Here is a 16,696-nt window from a genome sequence, read left to right as displayed (position 1 = left end):
ATTTAATACTTCTATGTCTAAAATATCAAGAAGAAAATAATATGATGTGCATAAGATGATAGAACATAAATAAACAAAATAAACTAATACATTTTAACTTCATCTTTTACATTTTTATTCCAATCAAGGGTATATGGATTTTGGAATAATTTCAAACACATTCAAATAATAAAGCCCACAGAATATTCGATTTATTACTCACTACCTGTACATCAGCCATCCATATTCAATCTAAAGGATGAAAGTCAAACACTTCGGCCTGAGTGACCCATTCAATTGTTATGTCCCACCAGATAGATATTTTTAGAACAATTTGGTAACTTGCTGTTGATTTTAATACTAACAAATTATAAAGTTGAAATAAATCCAAAAAACAAATTATGTTAACTAAGGTAACATTTTCAATTTTGATAATTTTATTACATTTATTATATTCAAAATACAAATATAAATGATTCTTTTTGTACTTTCCTAATTGTAATCAGATAAATAGCAAATTTGTTAAATGCCACACAGATTATGTCACTATGGGGATTATGTTATGCTGCAGCCGTCTCAAAATATCTATTCAAATGTAAATGTTACAATACGTGTGTATACAGTTCAACTAAAATAAATCATAATATTATTTTAATAAAGAAAATCACATACATAATTTATTCATAACATTTAATATTTTTCAGGAAATACTTATCAGTTTTTCCAGTATTTTCCGTGGTCATCGTTAGGCAATTTTTCGATTTTTCGTTCAAAACCAAGAAATATATTTATATATATATTATTATACATATTTAATAAACTTAACAATCTTCATTATGTCGTTGATGGTGATTACTCTATAATTATTTTCTAACATATTGTTACAACTTTTACATTTTTATAACTCCACGCACATTATATGTACCTATATATTTGCTGAGTAAACATTACGTTTCCACTAGGGCATATATCATTTATCACTATTTTAAGGCCGACAGTCGATGCCGAATATGTTAGAAATGGTAGTTCGGCCTTGTACATTCGATGTAGCCAGTGGCGTACATACAGGGGTGATTTCCGGGTTCAAACCCCCTCCAGGGCGAAAAAAAAAATTGTTTTATTATTGATGACGTGTAATATATTCGTAGTTTCATTATTACGCTTTGAACTTAAAATATACAACTATACAAATATTATGATAATTAAATAATTATATTGATAGGTGTTTGAAAATTTTTGTTAACTATGCTGTTTTTATATTCCAATAGCTATTAATTTACTGTAATGTAAAAGTAAACTGTAAATTGGTAAAAAAGTTGTATAAAATAATTTATATTTATAGCAGTTATTTATTTATGTGTGCAACGAAAAAAAAAAGATAAAGATTATTTTTGTTAAACCCTCCCTCAGAGCAAGATTGAATGTACGCCACTGGATGTAGCCAAACTCCATAATATTCTATAAACATCAACGGTCAGTAAGTTATATTCATATGTTCAACTTTAATAATTATTTGAACCAATACACCATTATTTATAATATTAAGACCCTTTTCCTTTATGCTACTGAGCTACGGTTGAGTATATTCAAAAATATTAGAAAATCTTCCCTTTATATCCTATTTTTAAATGGTCACCCCTACCACGTTACAATATTTCAAAATAAAATTAACATTTCAGTTGCTGTTACCGTATACCCCAATAACCAAGTCTCAACTTATTTCGCTAATGAAACCACTATGCATTGTTTAATACTTAATGTATATTAAACATCGTAATTTTATAAGACTTGTCTTATATATTATCAGATCTCGTAAGTTCAATAAAACGCAAAAATAAGCATGCAATAATGCACTAATATTTGATAAAATATGCATTTAAATATACATTAAAAATCTAAAATTATGCACGAAAAAAAATATATAAACATTTTTTAATATAATAAGAATTATCCATTCATATTTTTAAAATTCATATTTTATTTCTTCGGTTACATTTTATTTAAATTATAATTAATGAACACCCGTTGCGACGAAAATAGATAGATTGATTGCAATGCACACTTCAATAGGAGTAGAGTGTTAGTGGTGCTCAATAACATTGGTTCCGTGATACTGCTTTTAACTTATAAAGCTTAATGTCATAAAAAAATTAAAATACTGATAAAATACTAAGATTTTGTAAACAAGTTCAGATAAGTAAATAAAAATAAATTCAAATATTTATTGATTTAATTTTTTTTAACTTCCACGAAAAACAATTTTGCTGAATTTATTTAAAATAATATGCGCTAATAACTCAAAAAAATTAACTGTATACCAAATATGCCAATACACACAGAACATGCAAAAACATTATCTATTAAACTATAGATTTTTGTTACCATTGTTATGAAATGGATCTCACTTAGCAGATTTTTCGATGTATCAAGGAAAACATGCAAAAGTATGAATTTACGAGCCTTGATTTTAGTTAAGCGATTATTCATAATATTCCGATCGTTGCATGTGTTGCACGATTACTCCACTATCTAGGTGGATGACGCTTATATGACATTAAGCAGTTATTTCTAATGATTCGAAAACATTATATGACGTTGTGGATATTATTTCAAACCATTGTGTTTTTGGAAAAACCGAAAGAGTTAATTTATTATGATGGCACAACATGACGTACAATTAACTGTCTTATCACTGTTTTCCATATCGTTAAATGGTGTAATATGTATCCTAGGTATGTAATGTAAATATAAACGATTTTCCTTCAGTCTGATATGCGTTTGAAGATCTGACACATGATTATAATGGAAACGAGAGCGGATTTGGCCATTTTTCAATTTACTTATGGTAATTTTGAATTCAAGTGGAACGAAAACATGTCACCGATAATAACTTATACAGTGTATGCACACATAGTAAATAACTACCATCGTGTACAGTCTTCTGAAACATAAAAAGCTGGTTATTAACATTTAATACAAATACGGAGCCGATGTTTACGTAGGTAGTTTCATAAGTTAACGGATATCTTCTTGTACGTCATATTATAATAATATTCCTGTACACTCCTTACATAGTGAATTGCACAACGTGCCTGCGCACCACGGGAAGTAAGTCTTATTCAATAAGAAATGTTTTCTGCAAACGAAACACGTTTAAATTAATGATGAAAATATCTTAATCTAGATTTCTAAATTTAATTTTAACGATTATAAATTATTAAAGAAAACACACGGGTTAGATTCCTTACACTTAAATCGAATATGATTCATAAAATCGATTAAGTGCCTCTCATTTTAACATTTAAAGACACGATCGCATTTAATGATAATAAGAGGTGATATTATAGTTAATTATATTCATTAATGGCCGATGTCATTCCAATGTTATATCAATTGGAGTAATATTGATTTATGTAATTTTGAAATACATCATCAAGTTTTATATTTTATCCTGCGTCCCATCCCTTAGGTATACTGGAAAGATATTCACAATAAATTGTATCGTTCGAATTTACCGGTGAAACCTTTGGGGAACAGCCAAAATAAACACTTTGAAGGGTACTTGCAACGTTATATACTCACTACAGTTATACCCACTACGTATTGTAGTTGAGGTGCATATGCTCTATCAACTGTATGATTTATTCCATTACGAACATATTTAATCTGACTTATGGACTTCAATAAAATTTTAGCATTTTGAAAATAAATCATCCGGATAATACAATGTTTTTCATCCCAGATTTTATAACTATGCCTAAAAATAAATATATAATTTCTACCAATACAAAAATTAAATCATTCATAAAATTTTATTTTAAATACAATTCTCAGTTTTATTATTATTATTATTAAATTATTTTTTTAATTAATATCAATCGCTCGAAAACCTAATTTGTTAGATTTTACTTGATAGCAGTCCGTTTCATATTTTCTCTTCGCAAATATAAAAAGTCTGTCAGCAAAAATATTATTATAAGACTTGCTATTTTTAATCGAAAAAAGGTAATTGTTGTCAAGTCAGTGAGAGGAAATACACTTAAATTTTAATAATTTTATTTCACGGAGTATACTGTGGTATAATTCGCAAATTTTAATTAGGTGTATAACCTTAATAAAATGTATTTAATTATATTTTATTCCTTGTATTATTTTAATATGTTTAATAGGTTTATAAATATTTTATATTATTATTTTTAAAATAACACTTCTTAATTATATTCTTAATGTAAATAGCTTATATATATTTAATAAATAATTAATATACACCGACAAATTTTCATAGTAAAATATATATGTTTATTTTATAATTTATATAATTCATTACATATTTATGATAATATTTTGTAGTCTTATTGGTATTCTCATAGTCTTTTACTAAAATCGAGTAAGATTTTAAAATAATTAACCATTATAATTTTAAGTGTTAGGTATACCTACTAAATTATTAATATTTTATACTGAAAACTTATAAAAATATATTCATGACCGTTACACACAATTCATAAGATCACGTTATTTTTTACTTTACATATTAAGCATGGCAAAGTAATTCTAGAAACGTTATAATACTACTTAACAAATTATCAAATAATATTCTTTGATTTATATATTATGCATGCCAAAATAAGTCTAAAAACATAATATTCTTTAAAAAAAACATATCAAATACTACTCGATGTATGCATGAACCATAAATACATATTAAAATTAATTTATAAATATATATTAAATGTACTCGTAACGATCCAAACTAAAATCATCAATTTCGATAAGAAATCATACGTTTTATTTTGATAATCGAAAATTGTTACCATCATAAATTTATACAATATATTTATACATAAAATAAAATAAACATAAAAAGTCGGTCAGGTATAAACCCCTGGTGTTAAGTACTTACTTCACTTCGTCTATCACGGTAAAAATATCGAAGAAATAACGTTTAACGGTGAATTATTACTACAGACATTGGACCATTAGAGCCCATATTTTTTAATTTGAAATCAATGACAAATTATTGTAATGGTAAAAAAGTTCTAAAATAATAGCTATAGTACGTTAAAAAGTGTTAAAAGAAGAAAAGGATTTGAAATATTTATAACTCGTAGAAAAGAGAAGTTATAATATGATTATTATAAATCAAAATGGTACGATTAACACTGTGATTAAACAAACCCAAATTTAAAAACATTATTAAAACAAACAAGAAATTATCAAAATATTAAATATTGTTTTTGTATTTTAAAATATACTATGCTCGTATATACATTAAAAATCCGTAAACGTTTCAATAAGAGTATAAAATCACAAAATAAATAAAATTAATTTATAAAATAGGTGCGCAATATATAAATAATTATTGTTTTTTTTATTTTATTATTTTTGCTAACTTTTTGTGGACAAAATATTGTAATTGATATTAATGACATTTTTATTGTTACTATAGAACTTTACTTATTCGTATCCGCACCGTCATAATGGATTAATTTATTATATATACCTTTGTTGGAATTTTATTTTGATACAATTAAAATAGTGTTAACACACATAAATATTTTATTAAAAACATATAACTATAATATAATGAAATATCGTGCATCATAAATTATGTTAAATTTAAAAAAAAAAATTACACATTATATAAAACCTATACATTCCTCGTTTCACTCAGAATCTTAATCATAAGTTGAATGTAAAAAATGTTTAAAATCTTCATAATAACTACTAAAATATTATAACAAATTTCCAGATGTATTAGTTTGTATTATTAGTTGTTGAAGTAAATTTATTCATCGTCTTAAAAGATTTAATGGCTTTATGTTTATAATTTAGAACATGCCAATAATTTATCGTTATCTGTTCATCTAAATTTTAAGTTATAGGTAGTACACGTCTGAAATATATATACTTTTCTATGGGATCAAAAGCTATTAATATTTCTAAATTTGAATTCTTATAGAATTAATATTATAATTAGTTAGTTTAACCAAAACATTTACGTTTAAATTAATTATACTTAACCCTTTATAACAATATTTTATTCATACATTTGAAACTTACTAAAAGCGTTTATTATGTATCCATAATAATTATTATAATATGAAAATCATTAAAAACAACGAATACTATTTTATTTTTAGCCAAACATAATTTATCATATTACTATTTGTTTATTTATACACTTATACTAGTTTATTAAAACATAAATCAGCTAAAAATTGTATAGTTAATATATTATTTAAATAATACTAACTTTAAAGTACAAATTTTAAAGTATGGTCTTAATAGTCTTTATCGACGTTATATTTGATGTATACAAAAAAATATAATTACTAATGTAATAAAATAACTCGTCTCATGAAAATTGAGTTTGAAAAAATATTATTTGTTCTTAGTATTTTTATGAAAACATAGACAGTTGTAAAGTTTGCTGGAAAACACTGTAATAATATCAAATTTAAGTGAATACTTTTAGAGCTTTTTTCTTTTACATCATATATATACTTTATTGGTTTCAAGGATCAATTTTTGACATGCTTTTGACGCTATACTCTACGAGTCCCCTCTTGCCTCGTCATCATTTTACATTGTTATATTCCCCTAAGACTATCCAGACTAAAACAAGAAAAGAAAGTCGAGTGCCTAGCATAGAAATCTTTAGTCGTATATAGCTAGTTATAAATAATACAAATCATTCGCTTTCAAGATGTTGTAGCATTTGGTTGTGTTTTCCGTCTTCACTATCGCAGCTTATTATCGTTTATCAAATCATTAGTATAATCTAATTACCTATACATGTCGTCGTCTTCGGGCGGCGACTCGCGCACGGGTAAATCACCTGCTCTTAATAAAATTAAACCTTCTTTGGCTAATAATCGTAATTCGGATTCAAGCTACACCATCGTCACTTCAAAAAAAAATGTACGTAAGTCAAAAACCAATTTACTTCCCCCGGACTCCAGCATATTATGAATAACACTCCTATTTTAAATACTTCACAATTAGCCTTTAATTATATTAACTCCGAATTTACGGACAATTCGTCGGTCGACTCGGTCATTAACAACGGTTTACCTACTAATAACTTTAATGATTATACATCGAACTCCGTACCTGTCGTCAACTCTACACAAATAACGACTCATATACGCAACACAGATATACTGATTAATATTAATATGTCGTCTCAATGCACACAACAAACCTTCTCACCTGATTACAACGTCCCCGTTATGATACTTGTCGAATGCATTGATCTGAACAAAAATTTATGAAATTGGCATCATACTAAGGCAGCCAAATGGTTCTCTTCTAATTTCACCGGTATAACAAATATCAAGCCTGCCGGTTCGAAAAAAATCAAAATTAGTTTTGATTCGATTTCGAACACCAATCTTTGTTTGACTTCTGATATTTTGTTCGAATGTGGCTTTACAACTAGTATTCCATCGAACCTCATTTATTCTTTTGGTATTATAAGACTTGATTCAGACGTCTTGGAGGACGATTTCCAGGATGGAGTCCAATCATGTTTCCCCATCGTAAGTTTCAAACGTATATCTGTCAAAAAAGATAGCAATATCGTACCAACACGCATCGTTGAACTTAAGTTCCTGTCCCCTAAACTACCTTACCACATTTCAATATACAATATGATTTTCGAAGTCAATCCCAGCATTCGCTTTCCTGGACTATGTAACCGCTGTCTACGCTACGGATACACACACAAATGCTGTCACAGTGACGCTAGGTGTAGTTATTGTGGCGTTTCCAAACATTCTGTTGCCGAATGCCCTACCGTTTATGCCACAGACCGTAACTGTCAGGAATGGTCAGCCCAAATGAACATAAAAAAAAAAATCATAGCTACAGAAAATAATTCTTATAAAGACGCTTTAGTATTAAAGAAAAATAAATGTTACTCTACTGATAATACTTTTTCCGATGTAAGCTAGCCTCCCATCTCCAAAATTCTTAAACCCAACACCACTCTCCGTGAAGAAAGCTTTTTTAGTCTAAATAATAATCATCATTTTTTTAGTACCGAGAAACAAAAACACAAAGCTCGTCCTCCATTAAACAAAAAATATAATCACTCGCCATTAGAAACTCAATTATCTTCCTCCAACGGTAGCTACTTAAATAATTTCTCTAACGATGAATTTACTTCTGTAAATAATATGGGAGATCTATCATGGGTCCAAACCCTTTCCCATACAATATCTGAAACTCTTATTAACTCACCTTCTTTATCTACTCCTTTCTCCCCCATTTCCCTTCATTCCCTAATTAAATCTTCCCTATATTCCCTTCTTAATATTCCTTACTTTAATCTCACTGCATAAACAACACCCTAACTCAGTTCATAGTTGCATTTTAAGTTACTTGAAAAAAAAATTTATTATAGCGTCTGTTGCAAATAATATTTTAATCCAATTAGTCATATATATCATATATAATCATATATAATTCAGTGGAATGTGAGAAGCCTCCCTGCTCGCCTTCCATCTCTACAACATATACTTAACGATCATAAATGTTCTATCACTCTACTTTCCGAAACTTGGCTCCGACCCTCACGTTCCCTCTCTATAGCACAATTTAAAACTTATAGATTCGATCGCTCGGATGATTATGGTGGCATAGCCATGGCCATACACAAATCCCTCAAATCCAAACTAATTCTCATCGGTACTGTCACCAGAAATAGATTTATTAATTTAAAAATTGATATCATTGAAGCGAGGTAATTTTATCCGATTTATCTCCCTCTTTAAAGGTATGGTCCTACTATCTCCCTAGTAACTCCAATATTTCGGTTAACCTGTGGAAATTATTTATTCACATTTGCTTCCCACAATTTTCTTTCTTGTGGCGATTTCAATGCTTTTCATCCTGCCTGGGTTTTTGATTTATTTTACCGCCGTAATAACCAGATATAAAATACCTTTGCATTTTGAATGATGGTAGTTCTACTCATATCGGACGACCTGATTCAATTGATTCGGCTATTGACTTATCTTTCTACTCCCCTGATATCTCCTGGTACCTATCATAGCGAACTTTAAGCGAGCCTCACGGCAGTGACTATATCCCCATAATAGTAACTGCCAAAATCAACCATTCAACCCACTTCACTAGTCGCAGTATCAATCCTGATATTGCTGTAAATAATCATAGTTCTTTCAACTTCAATAAAGCAAATTGGTCATCTTTTTTCCTCCAAGTCTAGAATTCAACAGCTTCTTTGACCAATAATAATTCTTCAATTCTTCCTTATTCTACTCTGACCAGAATCATTAATAATTCTGCTGAATCCACAATCCCTAGGAAAAGAATTAATATCAATTCATATCCTTCCTCTCCCCCCATGATGGAATTCTTCTTGTACTGAAACCGTAAAAAATAGGACACTTCTTTTTAGAAATTTCCGACATTCAGGGTCCATGTCTGACTTCCTTAAATATCGTAATGCATGTGCTCTCACCACCCGTTTACTCAAAGGTGAAAAGAGGAAAAACTGGAAAGATTTTTATTCGAATCTCAATCCTTCTCAAACAATAAAATACATCTGGACCACTACCAAGAGTTACAAAAATTGTATTAATCCTCGCAAACACTTTAAAAACGACAATTGGTTCGACAACTTTTGCTCCAATGTTGCTCCCTGTCATGTTCCAACAGTTTCAGAAATCTGCCCAAACTATTACTCTCAACATTCTCCACCCCATATCCTCATACATGACTTTATTATGCCCGAACTTGACATTGCTATATCCTCGCGCAAATCAACTGCCTTTGGTCTAGATAATATCTCCCTATTAATGCTAAAACATTTACCGTCCAATGCTCTTAATTGTCTTCTATCCATCCTCAACAATATTTCAGCAACTCAACAGGTTCCATCCACTTGGTTATCTTATTGTGTTATCCCCATTTCTAAACCTAACAGTAACACTTCTTTTCGTCTTATAGCACTATCTTCGTTTATATACAAAGTTTTCGAGTTTATGCTAAAATTCAGACTTGATTGGTGTCTGGAGTCGAACTCCATCCTTCCAGCTAATTTATTTTCATTTAGAGAAGGTATGGGTACTTTGAAATATCTTGCGACTTTTACTAGGAAAATGTATCACTCATTCAACAACAGAATTTTTTCGCCACTTTTGTCGATATTCATGGTGCATTCGATTCTGTCAACATTTCAACACTAATTTCTCATCTTCATTCATTACAAGTTCCCACCTTATTTTGCAAAGTTCTATCATCCCTCTTCAAGCATTTTTTCTTCGACCTTCGGTGCAACTGACACCCGCTTTACCTACTCCGGTCTTCTTTAGAGTAGTTGTCTCAGTCCTATATTATTCAACGTATGTATGAGTATCGTAGAAAAGCATCTTTCATCGCTCGATCATCAATATTCAATTTATGCTGATGATTTGGTTATTTTCACTTCAAACAAGCATCTTAATTTTGCTATCAAAAATCTGAACCTTGCCCTCAAAGATCTAAGCGATATTCTTATCAGAGTTTCTTTTGAAGTTGCTCCTGAAAAATCTAAATCAGTTATATTTACTCGGCGTAGGTACTTAAACCATCCCAATATACTTCTCGACAACAAAATCATATCAACCGTTCCAAATGTCACTTATTTAGGCATCACCCTAGACTCCAAACTTCGTTGGCTTCCACTTATCAATTCACTTACAGTGTTCGTCTCTCTATGGTCTAATTTTCTCAGAACTGTTACTGGTACCTGGTGGGGATCGCATCCTTCTAGTCTTCTATTTATTTACCTTTCAATCATACGTTCCAAACTCGACTAACGTTGCTTCCTTTTTGGTTCAGCTTCCCACTCTATTTGGAAAAAAATTAATAAACATCAAACCTCTTGTCATACGACTATTATGGGATACGTTAGGTCCACTCCTTGTCCCGCTATTGAGGTAGTGGCTCTATGCCCACCTTTCAATATCAGGTGCAGATGGCTTGCTGGAAAATTTCTCTTTAAATCTTTATCACACAGCGATCATCACATTTTTCACACTTTTTATTCACTATATCTCCATTAACGCTACGTCCCTAAATCTATGCCAATCTTATCCTATACTCGTATTGCTAAATGTATTACCAGTTTTCTACTATTACGTCATAAGTAAAGACAAACCACCACTTTTCGAGCAATCTTACGATTCTCTTCTTTATTCTCCTCCTGTTCGTATGGGAAATCTTTTTTTCTGATTTAACCTCCAATGATCTTAAAAACATGTTTTACATTATGATAAACGCAGCATTTTCGAAACGCCTTATTGTTAACTTCCTCAATTTTGTTGTTGTTTATACCGATGGTTCTATCTCTTCTATTTCTGCTGGCTATGCATTTTATATCCCATAGTTACATGTATCCCTTACAAATAATCTCCCCTCTTCTTCTTCTTTTTTTTACAGCTGAGTGCTATGCTATTATCGAAGCTCTAATACTCATTTTAAATGTTGCCCCAAACAAATATTTAATAACTTCCGACGTATGTCATGCCTTCAAGCTTTAAATTCCAACCCTTTAAACTCTCAAATATCCCCACTTGTTCTTCGTATAAAATCACTTATTTTCAATCTTAATCTTTTAAACTGCATAATACACTTCACATGGATCCCTGGTCATAATGGTATTCACCATAACGAGATTGCCAACATTCTTGCTAGATCCACGTCTAACATTATCATCCCATCTCTTATTCAACTATCTCACTCTGAATTCAGTCCTTTTATAAAACGTTACATATCGAATCTATGGTCCTCATATTAGTATAACTTATCGGCAAACTTTGCCTCAAGATTTAGGGATATTACGCCCAAAACCCTTAATAATATTTGGTTGAGCAAATTAGATCTGCATAAATCACATATTACACAATTTAATATATTATGCATAGGATACTCTCTATTACCTAGTCACTCGTTCAAACTTGGTTTAAACAACTCTCCTATTTGTACACTTCATCTTAATAAGTGTATTTGTGATATAGCTTATTTAATTGCCCTGCTTTGAAATCCAAACGTCTAGTCTTAATTAATTCTCTTAGATTTTTCAACTGTCCCATTAATCTCCACTCCATTATCAATACTAAATGCATCTTCACTATTAAATATATTATTAAATTTATTTTGGATGCTGACTCTATTATATAATATGTATGTGCTTTAATTAATTTAATTTATACTCTTCTACTATATAACTGTTAAGCTATATTAGTTATTACTTAAAGCTATAATAAAAAAAAAAATACAATAACTATGCACGAATTACCACGATACTGTAAAGTATCTATGTATTTATTTTGTTTACATAAAGTAAACTTATTGTTTTGTCTCTTTGATGATTCAAAATAATAGCTTCCTATGCATTAGAAGAATCATTGATCAATATAATAATATTACTGCGTACGTGTATTATACTACAAAAAAATATATTATTTACGTTGATCATCTTTACCGATCGCCGATCGGGACCAGGAGTAATCCCACTATTGACTTTTTCTGATGATAAATGATCAGTACGCAGTTTGAAATATGAAAAGCATTAAACTTGAAATTCATTGAGCGATGAACCTTCTCGTAAATTTATTGACTCTAAAACAAAAATAAATATTTATTATACATCATTTTTAAATTTGAATTTATTTTAAGTACATAATACTATATTTAAGCACAATAACCATATATATAAATAAATATTTTTTTTTTGGATAAGCAATTTATTGAAATATACTAATTCTAGACTTTCAATTGTAATACAAACTCAACCACACATTGAATTTTATTGAAATTGTGATAATTATATTTTTAATGAAGCAACTCATTATTTGTACAATTATGATCTACAATCTTTTTATTGCTTTTCGTCATTTTGATTTTAAATTTTATTATTATTGTTTGATGATTCATTTTTATTCATGACGTATAACATCAAAGCTTGAGATATACATTGAAGATTTGTGTGTTATGATATCGTGAATCACATTAAACTTTCATAGGAGTTCAACCATACGTACATTGACTTTTGAAATTTATCGGTTTTTTTTTTTTTTTTAACTTGGATATATTTTTATTGCTTCGCAATAACTGCAAATAAAAATTACAAATGCCTTATCTTGTCAAAAGCTCTTATGTTTACAAAATTATATAAAGTGATCAGTGCGAATGTTATGTTTTATAAAATTTCATGTGATTTTTATTTTATAATAATTATAGCCTTAAATATTAGAATCCACAATCGGTGCATTAATTAATATCCACGCGTTATAAATAAAGCAAAATAACTACAAAAACATTACGAGATAAGCGGGAAAAATATCCTACCCTATTTTATAACTATATCAATTTTGGTAATTATATTGTTCTAAACTTTAAAATCGATAGTTTACAGACCCCAAATTATTAAAGGGATTTATTGACGTGATATAAATTTCCTATGTACATGACAATATTTTTAATAGATAAAATTCATGCATTTTTCCGGTTTTAATTTAAAACTAAGCAGTTTTTATTTCTATAACTTAAAAATATTATTGTTTTGTGACAATAATTAAGCAATAGTTTCTTATTCATGTTTATTATTTTATTATGATATAAACGATGTATGATATACATTTATTATTACTATTTAGATGACTACTTACCAACCCATTTAGTTTCAAAAACATTTCAGTTTTCAAATCATACAAAAAAAAAAAAACTTGAACCATTTAAATATTATGAATATAAAGTTATTATTATCTTGCAATTAAATTATATAATCCTCTGCTTTTATAATGTATTTCAAAATATTAACATATATTATAATCCTAAATAAAAATACTTTTACGTGGCGAAAGATATTTTCATCAATTATTTTACTCTATTATGATCATTTAATTAGCTTTTCGATGTTTTATTATATTTACTTAAGGATTACTTATGTGAAAAATGATGTATTCTCTATTTCTAAATACAAATAAATTATTCGGTGTAATTTCATTCAAATATATTTTCAATATAAAACTTAGGTTTATTATGATAAATATAGAAGAGTTCATAAATTAACAAATAATACTTTCTTATTCATTTTATTTAATTTAAATTGGCAAACTAACAATTAACAAAAAAAAGGAACTAATGATTTCACCTTAAATGATCAATCACTCATAAAATATGTATACGTGTATATGATTTAATAATATCAACAACTTATTATGTTGTTATTATTTGCTGGTTTTCCAAAATTTTCTTAAATCATCAATATTCTCTGTTATATTTATGTTAGATTCGTATAATTTTATATTATATATATGCATCTCTACTTAGATATTATATTATAATAATATAACACCATTCCTTCATTATTATAATAATAATAACGAATTTCAACAAACTTAGTCATTATTTGAAATTTCAAAGTAAATATTCACAACTATTGATTTATATAAATTTTAAAAAAAAATGTATTAAAAATAACTTTATAACACTTTTATTATAGTCGAAAAAGAAAATGGTGAAAATAATTTGTACATGATAAAATAGTATGGATTATTTTTTCTTTTGAAAAAATAAAGAACTGGCATTTTCCTTGAAACAAAACAATACCTAACAAAAGAAATTAATTTGTGTTTTTTTTCATTAATAATACTGTATCTTTTCTGTGCACTCCTGTACACACGCTTGAATAGCCGAGATTTCTTATACTGAAATACTGTAATTACTAAAGTTTCAAATATTATATTTATAAAATTATTTTTACTTCTTTTCATTAACTCGCAAAAAGCAAGAAAACATGTGGTTTCACTATTATTTGAGATGCTGATCGCAAGTTAGTTAAATTACTATAAGTAAAAATACTAGCTATTTAGTAGCTTCCAATTGAACGTTGACTACTATCTGTTGCCCGTATTATATTATTCTGCTTAAAATGTAGTTAAATAAAAATGTAAATATGAAATTGAATCTTTGTGATTGGGTATAAGAAAATTTTAATTCGGTGGCAAAGATGATTACAGCCTATATTGATATGCAGTATATTTCCGAGTATAAAATAAAAGATCAATATTAACGGAAATATTAAATAATAATTGCATTCTTTTAAGTTCATCACTTACAATATTCATAGGTATAAGTGTAGTGATAATTACAAAACACAAGTGAAACACAGAACAATCAAACCATGGCCTAAATTAGTGTCTAAGTAAAAATTGGACATTTATAATTTACCGTTTAGAATATTAAAATATGGGCTGACTAAGGACAGCATCTTTGTTCGGCGTTACTATATACAGTTGCGTCATGAATACAATTTCTAAAACGAATCTTGTTATCTGTTTGTTTACTGTCAGATAAAGAAAATAAAAAATAAACTCAAGCATTAAAATTTATATTACCTATAGCATAAATTTACGAAAACCTGAATGAATAATATTAACAACATGGTTGATGACTCTCACCATGGTCCCTGATAATGCGTATATAAAAATAAAAATAAAACAAAAGAAGTGTACTTAATAGTATAGTTAACTGTGAATAATTTTAGAGTAATATTATTAGGGTAACAAAACAATATATTTGGTACTAGAGTTTAAGTTCTAGCAATTTAATAAATATGAGAGGGGCTGTGAGACAGTCAATTCTGGGACCTCAATAGACGTGTATAGGACATACAAAAGCTATATGGTAGATAGCTGCTTATCCGCTCCACAGTCACATTCTGGTGAGTTTCTCATATCCCATTTTTGCAAGGAATCTGCATATCTACCATACAAAGTTCGTATTCTATTAAGTGTGCACCACATGTTACCTAGGATCTTATCGTTCTCTACCGTGGTTGCCCATGTTTACTTCCAGTTCATCATCATATCGAAGTTTGTGTTGATTAGATCCTAAGCTGTTTTTGATGAGGGGTTTCTAGACTTCAATCGTGTTTTGGTCGCATCATCAATAAGAGAGGGGCAGTTAATTGCTGTTAATGTTGGGAGACAGTGAGTAGATGTCGATTTTATTGTTCCAGATATTAGTTTCAAGGTAGTATTGAGTTGGGTATCAAATTTTGCCACATGAGCGCTGTTTAGCCAAATGGATGCGCAGTATTCAGCTACTGAGTAGACTAGACCAAGAGCCGAACATCGCAGAGTGTGAGCATATTTACTCTATTCTATTTCTATTCGTGATTTTATTGACTTTGTATATACCTGACGATGCATTTTTAATTCAAAACCGATCGAACTTTACAAATATAATAATACTCCAGGGTAAGCTTTTATTAATTAATTAATTTATTTATTTCAATATATAATATATATGATTATTTATTAATATTTCAACTATTAATTTTATAAATAAAACATTTATTTACTTACGTTAATTTTGGTTCCCTACGTTAAATAATAGATTTATGCAGACAAATATTTTATTTTGGTTGTAAATAACAAAAATCATAATTGAAAGTTAAGTTTTAATAGTCGATTACTCGATTTACCGGACTATTTAATGCAAAATCGGTGAGCTATTGAGCTGTTTTGGAACCTTAAAAGAATAATACAATTCGGTGTTTGAAAATATCAATCGTTTGAAGTATTTCAATTCGAATTTAAGTCGTTTTACGAAATATGGCACTATTTCTAACAGTCCACGTAATCAATAACATCTGTCTGTCTTTCTCTCTCTCTCTCTCTCTCTCTCTCTCTCTCTC

At 28.7% G+C, this 16,696-nt stretch overlaps 1 protein-coding gene and 1 pseudogene across 1 annotated transcript in view; both read left to right on the top strand.

The window, feature by feature from the left end:
- Window positions 1-16,696, top strand: part of LOC112682733 (octopamine receptor beta-1R-like) — a gene marked incomplete at its 5' end in the record, with an annotated part of 66,379 nt that overhangs the window by 37,054 nt on the left and 12,629 nt on the right.
- Window positions 6,775-8,327, top strand: LOC112682732 (annotated as a pseudogene).

Source organism: Sipha flava, unplaced genomic scaffold (genome assembly GCF_003268045.1).
Source record: "Sipha flava isolate LNK unplaced genomic scaffold, YSA_version1 209_pilon_pilon, whole genome shotgun sequence".
In the NCBI taxonomy this organism is placed as follows: Eukaryota; Metazoa; Arthropoda; class Insecta; order Hemiptera; family Aphididae; genus Sipha; species Sipha flava.
The sequence above is the reverse complement of the archived record's forward strand: the minus strand, read 5'-3'. Positions and strand labels throughout refer to the sequence as shown.